Raw genomic sequence first — 6,089 nt, forward strand, 5'->3', positions numbered from 1 at the left:
TGGGTTTTGAGCAATTTAGATAGTCCCTTTCCTTGTTAACACACAGAGGATACAGGAGTCCATCAATTCCATAAAGAATTACAAATTTCACTGGTCTAACTACAGGACCATTTCCCACTTCACCTCAGTCCACCTTAGATGAGCGTGGGCCCAGATAAGATGGCGGCATCTCTGTATCATGTCAAAATACCATTTATTCTTTGCAGTGTAACGTTTACACTAGCATGTGTGAATGGAGCATCAACCTGTGTTCATAGACAATTGGTTATCAGAGGTTTTCTTGAGCCCATACAATTATTTTCTTTACAGAAACAAGTCTGGTTTTAATACAGTGCCATCTGAGGTCCAAAAGACCATGGCCATCCAGTTTTCAAAGATTTCTCTGGATTCTCTGATTCTGTCTTTAATGATATGTACTGTGGATGATGCAATCCAAAAATGCTTTGCAATTTCATGTTTAAAAAGCATTATTCTCACATTGTTTCATTATTTACCCACACAGGTTTACACAGGGTGATAAATACCTCATCATCTCTACTTCTGAGACTCTCCGCATCTCTGGGATGCTCTTTATACACCCAATCATGGTGCCAGTTATCCTAGTTAGTCGTGAAATGTTCCTCCTGTAATCTTTATCATTACACAACTTTTCCAGCCTTTTGTTGCCCCCGTCCCAACTTTTTTGAGGTGTGCTACTGGCATTAAATTCAAAATGTGCTTATATTCCCTATGAAGTAGTCAAATTGATATGTTCAAGTATGGGTTTACAAGATTTGAAATTATTACATTCTGTTTTTCTTTGCATTTTACATAGCGTCCCAACGTTTTAGGAATTAGCTATTGTGTCATGCAGGAGTGTCATTGAACATGTGTGTCCCATGTTCAGGTAGGGTACTATGATGTAGTAGGCCTAGTGCAAATGAGAAAGTGGAAGCTTAAAGATAGCTTAAGCAATGCTAGCAATTTCTAATATCTAACCGTTTTTGTAACATTCAGCAAATATCTCCTCAGGATGCACTTTCTCTCCATTCTCTAAATAAACGGTCTTCATACACAGCCCTGCACTGACGTTCCACAGTTGTCCATCTCTCTGGTATGTTTTGTTTGGTCTTTGGTTCAAATAGAATATAAGTTGCTTTGGACAAAAGCATCTGCTAAGAAAAATAAACATAAGCGTAAACAAATGTGACATCATTCAGCATCACTTACCCTACCTTTGATGTTTAATTTGTCATTGTTATGCTATAGTTATATCTTGTGGTTTCCCTCTTTAGTTAATATGAGTGTGTATGTTCTGTTGGTGTGGAGTGTGAGTTCATCATTTTTGCCCAGTGTGATGTTCCTGACTTTTCCTTACTAGTGTCCTGTTTACTCTAGGACTCCATGACCTGGAGCTGGGTCAACTCCAACATCCTCAGGCGCCTACAGCGTTGATGTCCCTCCAGAGCAGGACTAGTGTAGCGTCCGAGGTAAGGCTCACTTAAGAACATGCACACTGATACGTAGATCTTTGGATGAGACAATGGCTCTCCGTTTATTGGCGGCTCACCACAACTTACAACAACGAGATCTCCCCCACACCGGAACTTCAACACCCCCCAAACTTGTAAAGCTGTTCTCATATTAAATGCTACACTAGTAGCCAGGAGCAGCAGGTAGAAACTGCACCCTGTAACCAGCACTAGGCCCACTGACCGCTGACACTGGAGCTGTATCAGGAACTGGAGACACCAGCCCACCCGCTTCAGCCGATGGAAGCACCCATTCAGAGAAAAAACAAACCTTGCCGCTCCCTGGCCAAACAGCAGCACATCACATCAGGAGTCAAGTGTGCTAGCAATTGAGCTAAAAGCCCAGGCTGCCAGCTCTCTCTCTAGTAAAACTCTTAAGGCATCGGGAGGGAGGTTTACACAATGTGCATACTGCACAGCTATGTACCAGCTGGGCTGGCTACCTTTACACTAGCATCCAACCTCAGTGGAAACCAGGGTCCAGGTGCAAAGCTGCACTGCCCCCTGGTGACTGAAACGGGTAATTGCATTGTTTCAAAAATGAGTGGAATAATTACGTCTGACATGACCAGATATTTTATAAATATTTTAAATAACACAAAACTACGGAGCCCCTAAGGGGACATGAGCAAAACAAATCTAAAGTTTAGTTTCATGTGTTCACGTGAAAGTTTCATGTGCTCACATGAAAGTTTCATGTGAAAAGGTTTTGCGTGCGCACAAAATTTTGCTGGACGCAAAAAAGGACTTCAACGCAGGAGATTGGGTATGGGTTTTCTGCTCCAAATAAAAATAGCTGTGTTTCCAAAGCTGTCAACCTACCGGGATGAACTATGGTGATTGCTAGACTGTCAGATGTTGTGTATCAGTCCAGCTGGAAAGTTGGAGGAGGACAGTGATCCTCCACCATCGCTGCCTCCATACAGGCCGCAGTGTCAGACTTTCCCAGAGAGAGAAGAGGACAAGGGTGCAGTGCCTGATTCTGTGCTCTCTCTCCCCAGCATTGGAAGCACTCTCAGGGCACTCACAGCATTGCTGACAACTTTAAGCACACTTAAGAGACTTTGTGTTAAAGGCATGGGTTCATGTGAGAAACAGCCTGCCTGGTTGGGTCTACATGGTGTGCACTTGTGTATGTTAAGCCTTATGCTCCCCTTTCATATGTTAATGGTTACATTCATTTCATCCATTGGTACATTCCGTCCGTATTCATAAGCTTGAAGTGAGCACACAAATGACGGATCAATGCAGAGAATGTAAGGAGGCCATGTCCATATCCGCATACTGTACGTTTTTACGCATACATGAGATTTAGTTCTGTGTGTGTGTGTGTGTGTGTGTGTGTGTGTGTGTGTGAGAGAGAGAGAGAGAGAGAGAGAGGGAGAGTCAGAGTGTAGCCATTAGGTCTACATAGTCCAAATGGAGTGTGTATAACTTATGGTGTATTTCTATCTTCTAGTTTTGAGTCGATGTTAGTATGTATCTTCTGTCAGTGATCTGGTCTTTTTTATGTTTATTTTGGGGGTTTTTTGGCTTTCATTTTGACAGGACAGTAGAGATTGACAGGAAATGGGAGAGAGAGAGATGGGAGTATTGGGAAATGAATAAGCGTAGGTCAGAATTGAGCCCAGGTCCCCAAGGGCACTTATCTCCAAATGTGGATCCTGCCACCGATTCAGTGTTGTATGATTTATGCCCCCATTGGGTTTTTTTCCTGTGTCTGCCCTCTGCCTCTACCAAATCCCATGCTGAGAATATGTCATCACTTCCCCATCAACAGTCAGCTTCACATAAAAATCTGGACAAAAGTGAGTATATAATATTTTAATGCACATATGTCATGTGATGAAGGGTGCCTATCACAATGATATGGCCATTTCAACGCCAACGTTATACATGCATGCAGAGTAGACACAGGTCGTTTAGCACCCACAGATCATGCTCACAGAGACTCTGTCAGCTAAAACACAGTCAGTTTGGCCTTGACAGGGATACCAGCGGCATGCAATCATGGGAGTACTGGCATGATCCTGATACAGGTCTTTGAATACGGACTGAATATGGTCTCTGGACGCTGTGAACGTGAGAGCTGTGACCACTGACTTTCAAGTGTGTTTCTTTGGATTATCTGATAAATTATGACTATGAATTACACATCTGACACTCAGTAACAGTGAAAATAAAATTGCACTTGCATAACATCCATTTAATAGGACATTTTATATTGAAAGACAATATATTTGAAACAACATAGATATTGTGCTTGCATGTCATCTAAAAGGAAAAGGGCCTCCTGTGATTTGGATTGCTAATTACATTGTTGTTTACTTTGGAAGATTGTGAAATGTATTTTCTTTGAATGTCAATATGTTTATTGTAAAATAATACATTACAAGGTTTCAGGTATTTAGCATGCTTCCACCTTCCCACTAGTTCATTGATAGTTTATATTGTGAATTGCTTGATAATACATCAACCTCACATTGCACTTTTCTGCTTTTTTGCACTTCTGGTTAGACGCAAACTGCATTTCGTTGTCTTTGTACTTGTACTCTGCACAATGACAATAAAGTTGAATCTAATCTAATCTATAGATTTCCCACGCTCATCTAAAGCTTACTGGGTTGACCCCACAATGCTCAAAGTATTAGATAAAGATATTTGGAATGCAGAGATCTATATAATCTGTTGTTGTTTCCTTTTGGAATTCAGTGGTTCTAAGATGAATCTTTAAGAGACCCTTTTGGGAAAAATCCAAACAATAAATGTTTCTGGCTACAGTGATCTGATGGGGTTTCAGAGGACTTGAGTGTATGAGGTAGAAATCACTTTCCGAATGACAAGCAGTTTAGTGCAATAGACTTCAGTAAGACCTGAGTTATACTATGTTGAATAAATCTAAGGTTTTGCAAATATGGTGCATAAACATGTGTTAACAAGTGTTTATTTAGATCATATGTACTTAATTAAGAGCTGTTTGCCATTCACGCATGTCCAAATGCCACCATTCAAATACACCAGTCCACAAAGATGATATTACCACACGAGTAACAACCTGGCCGTATAAAGGAGATGAGCAAAGAATATTTATCCAAAGCAGATAAATTGTCCATAGCGAAAACTCTGAGGGTATAGTGACGTTTCTTTGCAGCCATTTTTGCTACAACTCTGTGCTTTACTAAAGCCAAAAGGACACTTTAAACATCACACATAGAAACCTGGGCGAGAACTCTAATGCAAGGATGCCAACATATTGAAGCTCTGCTTACATTATCAGATAAGGCTAATATTTGCATCTTAATCGGAGGATTGTGTATGATAGAAAGGAGTGACATGGGAATCAATCAACAAAAGTCTCATAGAATTGTGAAGGCCCGAGTCAAGATTGCGCCATCACACCTCAAAGCTGATCTCTCGCGAGCAGCCAAAGAGGGGCTCTGTCGGCCGGAACGTGTCAGAGTAGCTTCTCCTCAGGTGTGTGGAGCTCGTTGTGGTTTTGATGGCCACTTCATAAGGAGGAGGAGGCTCCAGGTCCCAGTGAGGGGGGCGCCCTCTGCCCGAGGGGCTGAAACAGGTCGGCTCCATCGGCGGGTAGTCAAAGTCCTCCTCATACACTCCTCTCCTCTGTCTCTCCAGAGTCCTGAAAACAGAAATGAGTGGGTGATATGTTAAATCAGTACATGAATTCTATGATTCATTCTATGTGTTTCACACATTATTCTATGCTTCCTGATGAGGTTACACAACACTTTTCAGCAAACTGTCGGCTATCTAATTTGTGTTCCATGATAATCAATGACAATGATTGCTACACAGAAGTGAAACGACCAATAGATGGCAGTATTCTTTAACATTAAAACATGAGTGGATAATGTTGCTAGTGCAACCCAGGGGAGTAACTTGCTCTCTCTTTCTCTCTATCTCTCTCCCTTCCTGTGTGTGTGTGTATGTGTGTGTGTGTGTGTGTGACAGAAAGAGAGAGAGACAGAGAGAGAGAATTGACCCATCTTAATGGCTTTATGGTGCATCATCTTTCTAGTAAATTGATGATGACACTGGGCGTAGTTTGTTCATTTTGGAAAACCGGCATTACAAGCTTTGAACATAATATTGAACTCAAGTTCAAGTATATAGTGATACAGTTTACCACACAACAAAAATATTCATTTGCATCATTATGTTATATCACCATTAAGGCTTCAACCATCCTGCAATATTATCCACAGGCAACTTAACAGATGGATCTGCCTTGTTGTTGCTTTGTTGTTCTGTAACAATGTTACAAATTATAATTATATTTTGTATGAATTATAATATATTATCATGTCTTTATTGTCACTGCACAGACCCCTAATAAATAGCAGGATTGCTGATAACACAGTATATTGCACAGTCCCCATATATATTGCGCAGAATACTGAAATGCGGAGGGCACTAGGGAAGTTGTATTGTGCTTAGTTACACAACCTACTATCATGCACAATAGGTTACTAACCTTTGTAAGTAGACGGATTGCGACTCTGGGAAGTGGTTTCCGTGCGGAGGGGTGAAGAGAACGTTGCTGTAGTCGTGTGTATA

Source organism: Alosa sapidissima, chromosome 12 (genome assembly GCF_018492685.1).
Source record: "Alosa sapidissima isolate fAloSap1 chromosome 12, fAloSap1.pri, whole genome shotgun sequence".
Lineage (NCBI taxonomy): Eukaryota > Metazoa > Chordata > Actinopteri > Clupeiformes > Clupeidae > Alosa > Alosa sapidissima.